Here is a 12,500-nt window from a genome sequence, read left to right on the forward strand (position 1 = left end):
TTCCCTGACAAACAGCTGACATGGCTGTTTGCATCCAGGATGCTATTTTACTTGGAAGGAGTTAGTCAAGGAGAAATGGAACCAAGGATACCCATTTCGAAGAACAGGCAAAACAACAAAATCAAGAGTATTGCATTAGCCAGGAATCGAACCCGGGCCTCCCGCATGGCAGGCGAGAATTCTACCACTGAACCACCAATGCTTGACGAGGTCTGTTTTGACGCTAGCGGCTCCTGCCGGACTTAGGGGCCGGACTGGGATGTTTTCCACCGATGCCGTCTCTATCCTGCTGTATAGCCCCACAATGCAGCCACACCGAGCCCGGCTAGCTCAGTCGGTAGAGCATGAGACTCTTAATCTCAGGGTCGTGGGTTCGAGCCCCACATTGGGCGGAGGTTGGTTTAATTTGGTCATTCTTCCCCCAACTGTCAGCTTACAAGTCCTCTTCCCATCCTGATCAGAAAAAAAAATGAACTAAACAAAGAGAGCAATAAAAGTTTTCCACCGATGCCGTCTCTATCCTGCTGTATAGCCCCACCATGCACCCACTAGCTCAGTCGGTAGAGCATGAGACTCTTAATCTCAGGGTTGTAAGTTCAAGCCCCACGTTGGGTGGAGGTTGGTTTATTTTGGTCATTCTTCCCCCAACTGTCAGCTTACAAGTCCTCTTCCCATCCTGATCAGACAAGAAAATGAACTAAAAAAAGAGACCTTGAATGGAGCAATAAAAGTAAACAACCTTTCAATGGAAGGCCCAAGAGGCATGAAAACCAACCCATAATTACAATCCTTCCCTGACAAACAGCTGACATGGCTGTTTGCATCCAGGATGCTATTTTACTTGGAAGGAGTTAGTCAAGGAGAAATGGAACCAAGGATACCCATTTCGAAGAACAGGTAAAACAACATAATCAAGAGTATTGCAATGGCCGGGAATCGAACCCGGGCCTCCCGCGTGGCAGGCGAGAATTCTACCACTGAACCACCAATGCTTCACGGGGTCTGTTTTGACGCTAGCGGCTCCCTCCGGACTTAGGGGCCGGACTGGGATGTTTTCCACCGATGCCATCTCTATCCTGCTGGATAGCCCCACAATGCAGACACACCGAGCCCGGCTAGCTCAGTCGGTAGAGCATGAGGCTCTTAATCTCAGGGTCGTGGGTTCGAGCCCCACGTTGTGCGGAGGTTGGTTTTTTTTGGTCATTCTTCCCCCAACTGTCAGCTTACAAGTCCTCTTCCCATCCTGATCAGACAAAAAAATGAACTAAAAAAAGAGACCTTGAATGGAGCAATAAAAGTAAACAACCTTTCAATGGAAGGCCCAAGAGGCATGAAAACCAACCCATAATTACACTCCTTCCCTGACAAACAGCTGACATGGCTGTTTGCATCCAGGATGCTATTTTACTTGGAAGGAGTTAGTCAAGGAGAAATGGAACCAAGGATACCCATTTCGAAGAACAGGCAAAACAACAAAATCAAGAGTATTGCATTGGCCGGGAATCAAACCCGGGCCTCCCGCGTGGCAGGCGAGAATTCTACCACTGAACCACCAATACTTGACGGGGTCTGTTTTGACGCTAGCGGCTCCTGCCTGACTTAGGGGCCGGACTGGGATGTTTTCCACCGATGCCATCTCTATCCTGCTGGAAAGCCCCACAATGCAGACACACCGAGGCCGGCTAGCTCAGTCGGTAGAGCATGAGACTCTTAATCTCAGGGTCGTGGGTTCGAGCCCCACGTTGGGCGGAGGTTGGTTTATTTTGGTCATTCTTCCCCCAACTGTCAGCTTACAAGTCCTCTTCCCATCCTGATCAGACAAAAAAATGAACTAAAAAAAGAGACCTTGAATGGAGCAATAAAAGTAAACAACCTTTCAATGGAAGCCCCAAGAGGCATGAAAACCAACCCATAATTACACTCCTTCCCTGACAAACAGCTGACATGGCTGTTTGCATCCAGGATGCTATTTTACTTGGAAGGAGTTAGTCAAGGAGAAATGGAACCAAGGATACCCATTTCGAAGAACAGGCAAAACAACAAAATCTAGAGTATTGCATTGGCCGGGAATCGAACCCGGGCCTCCCGCGTGGCAGGCGAGAAATCTGCCACTGAACCACCAATGCTTGACGGGGTCTGTTTTGACGCTAGCGGCTCCTGCCGGACTTAGGGGCCGGACTGGGATGTTTTCCACCGATGCCATGTCTATCCTGCTGGATAGCCCCACAATGCAGACACACCGAGCCCGGCTAGCTCAGTTGGTAGAGCATGAGACTCTTAATCTCACGGTCGTGGGTTCGAGCCCCACGTTGGGCGGAGGTTGGTTTATTTTGGTCATTCTTCCCCCAACTGTCAGCTTACAAGTCCTCTTCCCATCCTGATCAGACAAAAAAATGAACTAAAAAAAGAGACCTTGAATAGAGCAATAAAAGTAAACAACCTTTCAATGGAAGGCCCAAGAGGCATGAAAACCAACCCATAATTACACTCCTTCCCTGACAAACAGCTGACATGGCTGTTTGCATCCAGGATGCTATTTTACTTGGAAGGAGTTAGTCAAGGAGAAATGGAACCAAGGATACCCATTTCGAAGAACAGGCAAAACAACAAAATCAAGAGTATTGCATTGGCCGGGAATCGAACCCGGGCCTCCCGCGTGGCAGGCAAGAATTCTACCACTGAACCACCAATGCTTGACGGGGTCTGTTTTGACGCTAGCGGCTCCTGCCGGACTTAGGGGCCGGACTGGGATGTTTTCCACCGATGCCGTCTCTATCCTGCTGTATAGCCCCACTATGCACCCACTAGCTCAGTCGGTAGAGCATGAGACTCTTAATCTCAGGGTCGTGGGTTCGAGCCCCACGTTGGGCGGAGGTTGGTTTATTTTCGTAATTCTTCCCCCAACTGTCAGCTTACAAATCCTCTTCCCATCCTGATCAGAAAAAAAAATGAACTAAACAAAGAGACCTTGAATGAAGAAATAAAAGTAAACAACCTTTCAATGGAAGGCCAAAGAGGCGTGAAAACCAACCCATAAATAAAGTACTTCCCTGACAAACAGCTGACATGGCTGTTTGCATCCAAGATGATATTTTACTTGGAAGGAGTTAGTCAAGGAGAAATGGAACCAAGGATACCCATTTGGAAGAACAGGCAAAACAACAAAATCAAGAGTATTGCATTGGCCAGCAATCGAACCCGGGCCTCCCACATGGCAGGCGAGAATTCTACCACTAAACCACCAATGCTTGACGGGGTCTGTTTTGACGCTAGCGGCTCCTGCCGGACTTAGGGGCCGGACTGGGATGTTTTCCACCGATGCCGTCTCTATCCTGCTGCATAGCCCCACAATGCACCCACACCGAGCCCGGCTAGCTCAGTCGGTAGAGAATGAGACTCTTAATCTCAGGGTTGTAAGTTCGAGCCCCACGTTGGGCAGAGGTTGGTTTATTTTGGTCATTCTTCCCCCAACTGTCAGCTTACAAGTCCTCTTCCCATCCTGATCAGACAAAAAAATGAACTAAAAAAAGAGACCTTGAATGGAGCAATAAAAGTAAACAACCTTTCAATGGAAGGCCCAAGAGGCATGAAAACCAACCCATAATTACACTCCTTCCCTGACAAACAGCTGACATGGCTGTTTGCATCCAGGATGCTATTTTACTTGGAAGGAGTTAGTCAAGGAGAAATGGAACCAAGGATACCCATTTCGAAGAACAGGCAAAACAACAAAATCAAGAGTATTGCATTGGCCGGGAATCGAACCCGGGCCTCCCGCGTGGCAGGCGAGAATTCTACCACTGAACCACCAATGCTTGACGGGGTCTGTTTTGACGCTAGCGGCTCCTGCCGGACTTAGGGGCCGGACTGTGATGTTTTCCACCGATGCCATCTCTATCCTGCTGGATAGCCCCACAATGCAGACACACCGAGCCCGGCTAGCTCAGTCGGTAGAGCATGAGACTCTTAATCTCAGGGTCGTGGGTTCGAGCCCCACGTTGGGCGGAGGTTGGTTTTTTTTGGTCATTCTTCCCCCAACTGTCAGCTTACAAGTCCTCTTCCCATCCTGATCAGACAAAAAAATGAACTAAAAAAAGAGACCTTGAATTGAGCAATAAAAGTAAACAACCTTTCAATGGAAGGCCCAAGAGGCATGAAAACCAACCCATAATTACACTCCTTCCCTGACAAACAGCTGACATGGCTGTTTGCATCCAGGATGCTATTTTACTTGGAAGGAGTTAGTCAAGGAGAAATGGAACCAAGGATACCCATTTCGAAGAACAGGCAAAACAACAAAATCAAGAGTATTGCATTGGCCGGGAATCGAACCCAGGCCTCCCTCGTGGCAGGCAAGAATTCTACCACTGAACCACCAATGCTTGACGGGGTTTGTTTTTACGCTAGCGGCTCCTGCCGGACTTAGCGGCCGGACTGGGATGTTTTCCACCGATGCCATCTCTATCCTGCTGGATAGCCCCACAATGCAGACACACCGAGCACGGCTAGCTCAGTCGGTAGAGCATGAGACTCTTAATCTCAGGGTTGTGGGTTCGAGCCCCACGTTGGGCGGAGGTTGGTTTATTTTGGTCATTCTTCCCCCAACTGTCAGCTTACAAGTCCTCTTCCCATCCTTATCAGACAAAAAAATGAACTAAAAAAAGAGACCTTGAATGGAGCAATAAAAGTAAACAACCTTTCAATGGAAGGCCCAAGAGGCATGAAAACCAACCCATAATTACACTCCTTCCCTGACAAACAGCTGACATGGCTGTTTGCATCCAGGATGCTATTTTACTTGGAAGGAGTTAGTCAAGGAGAAATGGAACCAAGGATACCCATTTCGAAGAACAGGCAAAACAACAAAATCAAGAGTATTGCATTGGCCGGGAATCGAACCCGGGCCTACCGCGTGGCAAACGAGAAATCTACCACTGAACCACCAATGCTTGACGGGTTCTGTTTTGACGCTAGCGGCTCCTGCCGGACTTAGGGGCCGGACTGGGATGTTTTCCACCGATGCCGTCTCTATCCTGCTGTATAGCCCCACAATGCAGCCACACCGAGCCCAGCTAGCTCAGTCGGTAGAGCATGAGACTCTTAATCTCAGGGTCGTGGGTTTGAGCCCCACGTTGGGCGGAGGTTGTTTAATTCTGGTCATTCTTCCCCCAACTGTCAGCTTACAAGTCCTCTTCCCATCCTGATCAGACAGAAAAATGAACTAAAAAAAGAGACCTTGAATGGAGCAATAAAAGTAAACAACCTTTCAATGGCAGGCCCAAGAGGCATGAAAACCAACCCAAAATTACACTCCTTCCCTGACAAACAGCTGACATGGCTGTTTGCATCCAGGATGCTATTTTACTTGGAAGGAGTTAGTCAAGGAGAAATGGAACCAAGGATACCCATTTCGAAGAACAGGCAAAACAACAAAATCAAGAGTAGTGCATTGGCCGGGAATCGAACCCGGGCCTCCCGCGTGGCAGGCGAGAATTCTACCACTGAACCACCAATGCTTGACGGTGTTTATGTTGATGCTAGCGGCTCCTGCCGGACTTAGGGGCCGGACTGGGATGTTTTCCACCGATGCCGTCTCTATCCTGCTGTATAGCCCCACAATGAAGCCACACTAAACCCGGCTAGCTCAGTCGGTAAATCTTGAGACTCTTAATCTCAGGGTCGTGGGTTCGAGCCCCACGTTGGGCGAGGGTTGGTTTATTTTCGTCATTCTTCCCCCAACTGTCAGCTTACAAGTCCTCTTCCCATCCTGATCAGACAAAAAATGAACTAAAAAAAGAGACCTTGAATGGAGCAATAAAAGTAAACAACCTTTCAATGGAAGGCCCAAGAGGCATGAAAACCAACCCATAATTACACTCCTTCCCTGACAAACAGCTGACATGGTTGTTTGCATCCAGGATGCTATTTTACTTGGAAGGAGTTAGTCAAAGAGAAATGGAACCAAGGATACCCATTTCGAAGAACAGGCAAAACAACAAAATCAAGAGTATTGCATTGGGCGGGAATCGAACCCGGGCCTCCCGCGTGGCAGGCGAGAATTCTACCACTGAACCACCAATGCTTGAAGTGGCCTGTTTTGACGCTAGCGGCTCCTGCCGGACTTAGGGGCCGCACTGGGATGTTTTCCACCGATGCCATCTCTATCCTGCTGGATAGCCCCACAATGCAGACACACCGAGCCCGGCTAGCTCAGTCGGTAGAGCATGAGACTCTTAATCTCAGGGTCGTGGGTTCGAGCCCCATGTTGGGCGGAGGTTGGCTTATTTTGGTCATTCTTCCCCCAACTGTCAGCTTACAAGTCCTCTTCCCATCCTGATCAGACAAAAAAATGAACTGAAAAAAGAGACCTTGAATGGAGCAATAAAAGTAAACAACCTTTCAATGGAAGGCCCAAGAGGCATGAAAACCAACCCATAATTACACTCCTTCCCTGACAAACAGCTGACATGGCTGTTTGCATCCAGGATGCTATTTTACTTGGAAGGAGTTAGTCAAAGAGAAATGGAACCAAGGATACCCATTTCGAAGAACAGGCAAAACAACAAAATCAAGAGTATTGCATTGGCCGGGAATCGAACCCGGGTCTCCCGCGTGGCAAGCGAGAATTCTACCACTGAACCACCAATGCTTGACAGGGTCTGTTTTGACGCTAGCGGCTCCTGCCGGACTTAGGGGCCGGACTGGGATGTTTTCCACCGATGCCGTCTCTATCCTGCTGTATAGCCCCACAATGCAGCCACACTGAGCCCGGCTAGCTCAGTCGGTAGAGCATGAGACTCTTAATCTGAGGGTTGTAAGTTCGAGCCCCACGTTGGGCGGAGGTTGGTTTATTTTGGTCATTCTTCCCCCAACTGTCAGCTTACAAGTCCTCTTCCCATCCTGATCAGACAAAAAAATGAACTAAAAAAAGAGACCTTGAATGGAGCAATAAAAGTAAACAACCTTTCAATGGAAGGCCCAAGAGGCATGAAAACCAACCCATAATTACACTCCTTCCCTGACAAACAGCTGACATGGCTGTTTGCATCCAGGATGCTATTTTACTTGGAAGGAGTTAGTCAAGGAGAAATGGAACCAAGGATACCCATTTCGAAGAACAGGCAAAACAACAAAATCAAGAGTATTACATTGGCCGGGAATCGAACCCGGGCCTCCCGCGTGGCAGGCGAGAATTCTACCACTGAACCACCAATGCTTGACGGTGTTTATGTTGATGCTAGCGGCTCCTGCCGGACTTAGGGGCCGGACTGGGATGTTTTCCACCGATGCCGTCTCTATCCTGCTGTATAGCCCCACAATGAAGCCACACTAAACCCGGCTAGCTCAGTCGGTAAATCTTGAGACTCTTAATCTCAGGGTCGTGGGTTCGAGCCCCACGTTGGGCGGAGGTTGGTTTATTTTCGTCATTCTTCCCCCAACTGTCAGCTTACAAGTCCTCTTCCCATCCTGATCAGACAAAAAATGAACTAAAAAAAGAGACCTTGAATGGAGCAATAAAAGTAAACAACCTTTCAATGGAAGGCCCAAGAGGCAGGAAAACCAACCCATAATTACACTCCTTCCCTGACAAACAGCTGACATGGTTGTTTGCATCCAGGATGCTATTTTACTTGGAAGGAGTTAGTCAAAGAGAAATGGAACCAAGGATACCCATTTCGAAGAACAGGCAAAACAACAAAATCAAGAGTATTGCATTGGGCGGGAATCGAACCCAGGCCTCCCGCGTGGCAGGCGAGAATTCTACCACTGAACCACCAATGCTTGAAGTGGCCTGTTTTGACGCTAGCGGCTCCTGCCGGACTTAGGGGCCGCACTGGGATGTTTTCCACCGATGCCATCTCTATCCTGCTGGATAGCCCCACAATGCAGACACACCGAGCCCGGCTAGCTCAGTCGGTAGAGCATGAGACTCGTAATCTCAGGGTCGTGGGTTCGAGCCCCATGTTGGGCGGAGGTTGGCTTATTTTGGTCATTCTTCCCCCAACTGTCAGCTTACAAGTCCTCTTCCCATCCTGATCAGACAAAAAAATGAACTGAAAAAAGAGACCTTGAATGGAGCAATAAAAGTAAACAACCTTTCAATGGAAGGCCCAAGAGGCATGAAAACCAACCCATAATTACACTCCTTCCCTGACAAACAGCTGACATGGCTGTTTGCATCCAGGATGCTATTTTACTTGGAAGGAGTTAGTCAAAGAGAAATGGAACCAAGGATACCCATTTCGAAGAACAGGCAAAACAACAAAATCAAGAGTATTGCATTGGCCGGGAATCGAACCCAGGTCTCCCGCGTGGCAAGCGAGAATTCTACCACTGAACCACCAATGCTTGACAGGGTCTGTTTTGACGCTAGCGGCTCCTGCCGGACTTAGGGGCCGGACTGGGATGTTTTCCACCGATGCCGTCTCTATCCTGCTGTATAGCCCCACAATGCAGCCACACTGAGCCCGGCTAGCTCAGTCGGTAGAGCATGAGACTCTTAATCTGAGGGTTGTAAGTTCGAGCCCCACGTTGGGCGGAGGTTGGTTTATTTTGGTCATTCTTCCCCCAACTGTCAGCTTACAAGTCCTCTTCCCATCCTGATCAGACAAAAAAATGAACTAAAAAAAGAGACCTTGAATGGAGCAATAAAAGTAAACAACCTTTCAATGGAAGGCCCAAGAGGCATGAAAACCAACCCATAATTACACTCCTTCCCTGACAAACAGCTGACATGGCTGTTTGCATCCAGGATGCTATTTTACTTGGAAGGAGTTAGTCAAGGAGAAATGGAACCAAGGATACCCATTTCGAAGAACAGGCAAAACAACAAAATCAAGAGTATTACATTGGCCGGGAATCGAACCCGGGCCTCCCGCGTGGCAGGCGAGAATTCTACCACTGAACCACCAATACTTGACGGGGTCTGTTTTGACGCTAGCGGCTCCTGCTTGACTTAGGGGCCGGACTGGGATGTTTTCCACCGATGCCATCTCTATCCTGCTGGAAAGCCCCACAATGCAGACACACCGAGGCCGGCTAGCTCAGTCGGTAGAGCATGAGACTCTTAATCTCAGGGTCGTGGGTTCGAGCCACACGTTGGGCGGAGGTTGGTTTATTTTCGTCATTCTTCCCCCAACTGTCAGCTTACAAGTCCTCTTCCCATCCTGATCAGACAAAAAAATGAACTAAAAAAAGAGACCTTAAATGGAGCAATAAAAGTAAACAACCTTTCAATGGAAGCCCCAAGAGGCAAGAAAACCAACCCATAATTACACTCCTTCCCTGACAAACAGCTGACATGGCTGTTTGCATCCAGGATGCTATTTTACTTGGAAGGAGTTAGTCAAGGAGAAATGGAACCAAGGATACCCATTTCGAAGAACAGGCAAAACAACAAAATCTAGAGTATTGCATTGGCCGGGAATCGAACCCGGGCCTCCCGCGTGGCAGGCGAGAAATCTACCACTGAACCACCAATGCTTGACGGGGTCTGTTTTGACGCTAGCGGCTCCTGCCGGACTTAGGGGCCGGACTGGGATGTTTTCCACCGATGCCATGTCTATCCTCCTGGATAGCCCCACAATGCAGACACACCGAGCCCGGCTAGCTCAGTCGGTAGAGCATGAGACTCTTAATCTCAGGGTCGTGGGTTCGAGCCCCACGTTGGGCGGAGGTTGGTTTTTTTTGGTCATTCTTCCCCCAACTGTCAGCTTACAAGTCCTCTTCCCATCCTGATCAGACAAAAAAATGAACTAAAAAAAGAGACCTTGAATGGAGCAATAAAAGTAAACAACCTTTCAATGGAAGGCCCAAGAGGCATGAAAACCAACCCATAATTACACTCCTTCCCTGACAAACAGCTGACATGGCTGTTTGCATCCAGGATGCTATTTTACTTGGAAGGAGTTAGTCAAGGAGAAATGGAACCAAGGATACCCATTTCGAAGAACAGGCAAAACAACAAAATCAAGAGTATTGCATTGGCCGGGAATCGAACCCAGGCCTCCCGCATGGCAGGCGAGAATTCTACCACTGAACCACCAATGCTTGACGGTGTTTATGTTGATGTTAGCGGCTCCTGCTGGACTTAGGGGCCGGACTGGGATGTTTTCCACCGATGCCGTCTCTATCCTGCTGTATAGCCCCACAATGAAGCCACACTAAGCCCGGCTAGCTCAGTCGGTAAAGCTTGAGACTCTTATTCTCAGGGTTGTGGGTTCAAACCCCACGTTGGGCGGAGGTTGGTTTTTTTTCGTCATTCTTCCCCCAACTGTCAGCTTACAAGTCCTCTTCCCATCCTGATCAGACAAAAAATGAACTAAAAAAAGGGACCTTGAATGGAGCAATAAAATTAAACAACCTTTCAATGGAAGGCCCAAGAGGCATGAAAACCAACCCATAATTACACTCCTTCCCTGACAAACAGCTGACATGGCTGTTTGCATCCAGGATGCTATTTTACTTGGAAGGAGTTAGTCATGGAGAAATGGAACCAAGGATACCCATTTCGAAGAACAGGCAAAACAACAAAATCAAGAGTATTGCATTGGCCGGCAATCGAACCCAGGCCTCCCACGTGACAGGCGAGAATTCTACCACTGAACCACCAATGCTTGACGGGGTCTGTTTTGACGCTAGCGGCTCCTGTCGGACTTAGGGGCCGGACTGGGATGTTTTCCACCGATGCCATCTCTATCCTGCTGGATAGCCCCACAATGCAGACACACCGAGCCCGGCTAGCTCAGTCGGTAGAGCATGCGACTCTTAATCTCAGGGTCGTGGGTTCGAGCTCCACGCTGGGCGGAGTTTGGTTTATTTTGGTCATTCTTCCCCCAACTGTCAGCTTACAAGTCCTCTTCCCATCCTGATCAGACAAAAAATGAACTAAAAAAAGAGACCTTGAATGGAGCAATAAAAGTAAACAACCTTTCAATGGAAGGCCCAAGAGGCATGAAAACCAACCCATAATTACACTCCTTCCCTGACAAACAGCTGACATGGCTGTTTGCATCCAGGATGCTATTTTACTTGGAAGGAGTTAGTCAAGGAGAAATGGAACCAAGGATACCCATTTGGAAGAACAGGCAAAACAACAAAATCAAGAGTATTGCATTGGCCGGGAATCGAACCCGGGCCTCCCGCGTGGCAGGCGAGAATTCTACCACTGAACCACCAATGCTTGACGGTGTTTATGTTGATGCTAGCGGCTCCTCCCGGACTTAGGGGCCGGACTGGGATGTTTTCCACCGATGCCGTCTCTATCCTGCTGTATAGCCCCACAATGAAGCCACACCGAGCCCGGCTAGCTCAGTCGGTAGAGCATGAGACTCTTAATCTCAGGGTCGTGGGTTCGAGCCCCACGTTGGGTGGAGGTTGGTTTATTTTCGTCATTCTTCCCCCAACTGTCAGCTTACAAGTCCTCTTCCCATCCTGATCAGAAAAAAAAATGAACTAAACAAAGAGACCTTGAATGAAGAAATAAAAGTAAACAACCTTTCAATGGAAGGCCAAAGAGGCGTGAAAACCAACCCATAAATACAGTACTTCCCTGACAAACAGCTGACATGGCTGTTTGCATCCAAGATGATATTTTACTTGGAAGGAGTTAGTCAAGGAGAAATGGAACCAAGGATACCCATTTGGAAGAACAGGCAAAACAACAAAATCAAGAGTATTGCATTGGCCAGCAATCGAACCCGGGCCTCCCACGTGGCAGGCGAGAATTCTACCACTGAACCACCAATGCTTGACGGGGTCTGTTTTGACGCTAGCGGCTCCTGCCGGACTTAGGGGCCGGACTGGGATGTTTTCCACCGATGCCGTCTCTATCCTGCTGTATAGCCCCACAATGCACCCACACCGAGCCCGGCTAGCTCAGTCGGTAGAGCATGAGACTCTTAATCTCAGGGTTGTAAGATCGAGCCCCACGTTGGGCGGAGGTTGGTTTATTTTGGTCATTCTTCCCCCAACTGTCAGCTTACAAGTCCTCTTCCCATCCTGATCAGACAGAAAAATGAACTAAAAAAAGAGACCTTGAATGGAGCAATAAAAGTAAACAACCTTTCAATGGCAGGCCCAAGAGGCATGAAAACCAACCCAAAATTACACTCCTTCCCTGACAAACAGCTGACATGGCTGTTTGCATCCAGGATGCTATTTTACTTGGAAGGAGTTAGTCAAGGAGAAATGGAACCAAGGATACCCATTTAGAAGAACAGGAAAAAAACAACAAAATCAAGAGTATTGCATTGGCCGGGAATCGAACCCGGGCCTCCCGCATGGGAGGCGAGAATTCTACCACTGAACCACCAATGCTTGACGGTGTTTATGTTGATGCTAGCGGCTCCTGCCGGACTTAGGGGCCGGACTGGGATGTTTTCCACCGATGCCGTCTCTATCCTGCTGTATAGCCCCACAATGAAGCCACACTAAGCCCGGCTAGCTCAGTCGGTAAATCTTGAGACTCTTAATCTCAGGGTTGTGGGTTCGAGCCCCAC

The 12,500-nt window shown here is 48.7% G+C and overlaps 25 non-coding genes across 25 annotated transcripts; 9 read left to right on the forward strand and 16 right to left on the reverse strand.

Annotated features, from left to right (window-relative positions):
* Positions 1-131: 131 nt before the first annotated feature.
* Positions 132-202, reverse strand: TRNAG-GCC (transfer RNA glycine (anticodon GCC)). The gene has a single exon. It is a non-coding gene; the product is annotated as a tRNA-Gly (tRNA).
* Positions 203-319: 117 nt separating this feature from the next.
* TRNAK-CUU (transfer RNA lysine (anticodon CUU)) lies at positions 320-392 on the forward strand. Its single transcript has one exon. It is a non-coding gene; the product is annotated as a tRNA-Lys (tRNA).
* Positions 393-921: 529 nt separating this feature from the next.
* Positions 922-992, reverse strand: TRNAG-GCC (transfer RNA glycine (anticodon GCC)). Its single transcript has one exon. It is a non-coding gene; the product is annotated as a tRNA-Gly (tRNA).
* A 496-nt stretch (positions 993-1,488) lies between these two features.
* Positions 1,489-1,559, reverse strand: TRNAG-GCC (transfer RNA glycine (anticodon GCC)). The gene has a single exon. It is a non-coding gene; the product is annotated as a tRNA-Gly (tRNA).
* Positions 1,560-1,676: 117 nt separating this feature from the next.
* On the forward strand, positions 1,677-1,749 carry TRNAK-CUU (transfer RNA lysine (anticodon CUU)). Its single transcript has one exon. It is a non-coding gene; the product is annotated as a tRNA-Lys (tRNA).
* A 494-nt stretch (positions 1,750-2,243) lies between these two features.
* TRNAK-CUU (transfer RNA lysine (anticodon CUU)) lies at positions 2,244-2,316 on the forward strand. Its single transcript has one exon. It is a non-coding gene; the product is annotated as a tRNA-Lys (tRNA).
* A 306-nt stretch (positions 2,317-2,622) lies between these two features.
* On the reverse strand, positions 2,623-2,693 carry TRNAG-GCC (transfer RNA glycine (anticodon GCC)). The gene has a single exon. It is a non-coding gene; the product is annotated as a tRNA-Gly (tRNA).
* A 1,051-nt stretch (positions 2,694-3,744) lies between these two features.
* On the reverse strand, positions 3,745-3,815 carry TRNAG-GCC (transfer RNA glycine (anticodon GCC)). Its single transcript has one exon. It is a non-coding gene; the product is annotated as a tRNA-Gly (tRNA).
* A 117-nt stretch (positions 3,816-3,932) lies between these two features.
* On the forward strand, positions 3,933-4,005 carry TRNAK-CUU (transfer RNA lysine (anticodon CUU)). Its single transcript has one exon. It is a non-coding gene; the product is annotated as a tRNA-Lys (tRNA).
* A 1,061-nt stretch (positions 4,006-5,066) lies between these two features.
* TRNAK-CUU (transfer RNA lysine (anticodon CUU)) lies at positions 5,067-5,139 on the forward strand. The gene has a single exon. It is a non-coding gene; the product is annotated as a tRNA-Lys (tRNA).
* Positions 5,140-5,445: 306 nt separating this feature from the next.
* TRNAG-GCC (transfer RNA glycine (anticodon GCC)) lies at positions 5,446-5,516 on the reverse strand. The gene has a single exon. It is a non-coding gene; the product is annotated as a tRNA-Gly (tRNA).
* A 495-nt stretch (positions 5,517-6,011) lies between these two features.
* TRNAG-GCC (transfer RNA glycine (anticodon GCC)) lies at positions 6,012-6,082 on the reverse strand. Its single transcript has one exon. It is a non-coding gene; the product is annotated as a tRNA-Gly (tRNA).
* Positions 6,083-6,199: 117 nt separating this feature from the next.
* On the forward strand, positions 6,200-6,272 carry TRNAK-CUU (transfer RNA lysine (anticodon CUU)). Its single transcript has one exon. It is a non-coding gene; the product is annotated as a tRNA-Lys (tRNA).
* A 306-nt stretch (positions 6,273-6,578) lies between these two features.
* TRNAG-GCC (transfer RNA glycine (anticodon GCC)) lies at positions 6,579-6,649 on the reverse strand. Its single transcript has one exon. It is a non-coding gene; the product is annotated as a tRNA-Gly (tRNA).
* Positions 6,650-7,145: 496 nt separating this feature from the next.
* Positions 7,146-7,216, reverse strand: TRNAG-GCC (transfer RNA glycine (anticodon GCC)). The gene has a single exon. It is a non-coding gene; the product is annotated as a tRNA-Gly (tRNA).
* Positions 7,217-7,711: 495 nt separating this feature from the next.
* Positions 7,712-7,782, reverse strand: TRNAG-GCC (transfer RNA glycine (anticodon GCC)). The gene has a single exon. It is a non-coding gene; the product is annotated as a tRNA-Gly (tRNA).
* Positions 7,783-7,899: 117 nt separating this feature from the next.
* On the forward strand, positions 7,900-7,972 carry TRNAT-CGU (transfer RNA threonine (anticodon CGU)). Its single transcript has one exon. It is a non-coding gene; the product is annotated as a tRNA-Thr (tRNA).
* A 306-nt stretch (positions 7,973-8,278) lies between these two features.
* TRNAG-GCC (transfer RNA glycine (anticodon GCC)) lies at positions 8,279-8,349 on the reverse strand. The gene has a single exon. It is a non-coding gene; the product is annotated as a tRNA-Gly (tRNA).
* A 496-nt stretch (positions 8,350-8,845) lies between these two features.
* On the reverse strand, positions 8,846-8,916 carry TRNAG-GCC (transfer RNA glycine (anticodon GCC)). Its single transcript has one exon. It is a non-coding gene; the product is annotated as a tRNA-Gly (tRNA).
* A 496-nt stretch (positions 8,917-9,412) lies between these two features.
* On the reverse strand, positions 9,413-9,483 carry TRNAG-GCC (transfer RNA glycine (anticodon GCC)). Its single transcript has one exon. It is a non-coding gene; the product is annotated as a tRNA-Gly (tRNA).
* A 117-nt stretch (positions 9,484-9,600) lies between these two features.
* TRNAK-CUU (transfer RNA lysine (anticodon CUU)) lies at positions 9,601-9,673 on the forward strand. The gene has a single exon. It is a non-coding gene; the product is annotated as a tRNA-Lys (tRNA).
* A 306-nt stretch (positions 9,674-9,979) lies between these two features.
* On the reverse strand, positions 9,980-10,050 carry TRNAG-GCC (transfer RNA glycine (anticodon GCC)). The gene has a single exon. It is a non-coding gene; the product is annotated as a tRNA-Gly (tRNA).
* Positions 10,051-11,111: 1,061 nt separating this feature from the next.
* Positions 11,112-11,182, reverse strand: TRNAG-GCC (transfer RNA glycine (anticodon GCC)). Its single transcript has one exon. It is a non-coding gene; the product is annotated as a tRNA-Gly (tRNA).
* Positions 11,183-11,299: 117 nt separating this feature from the next.
* TRNAK-CUU (transfer RNA lysine (anticodon CUU)) lies at positions 11,300-11,372 on the forward strand. Its single transcript has one exon. It is a non-coding gene; the product is annotated as a tRNA-Lys (tRNA).
* An 875-nt stretch (positions 11,373-12,247) lies between these two features.
* TRNAG-CCC (transfer RNA glycine (anticodon CCC)) lies at positions 12,248-12,318 on the reverse strand. Its single transcript has one exon. It is a non-coding gene; the product is annotated as a tRNA-Gly (tRNA).
* Positions 12,319-12,500: the final 182 nt, after the last annotated feature.

This window comes from Leptodactylus fuscus, chromosome 3 (assembly GCF_031893055.1).
Source record: "Leptodactylus fuscus isolate aLepFus1 chromosome 3, aLepFus1.hap2, whole genome shotgun sequence".
NCBI classification, from domain to species: Eukaryota; Metazoa; Chordata; class Amphibia; order Anura; family Leptodactylidae; genus Leptodactylus; species Leptodactylus fuscus.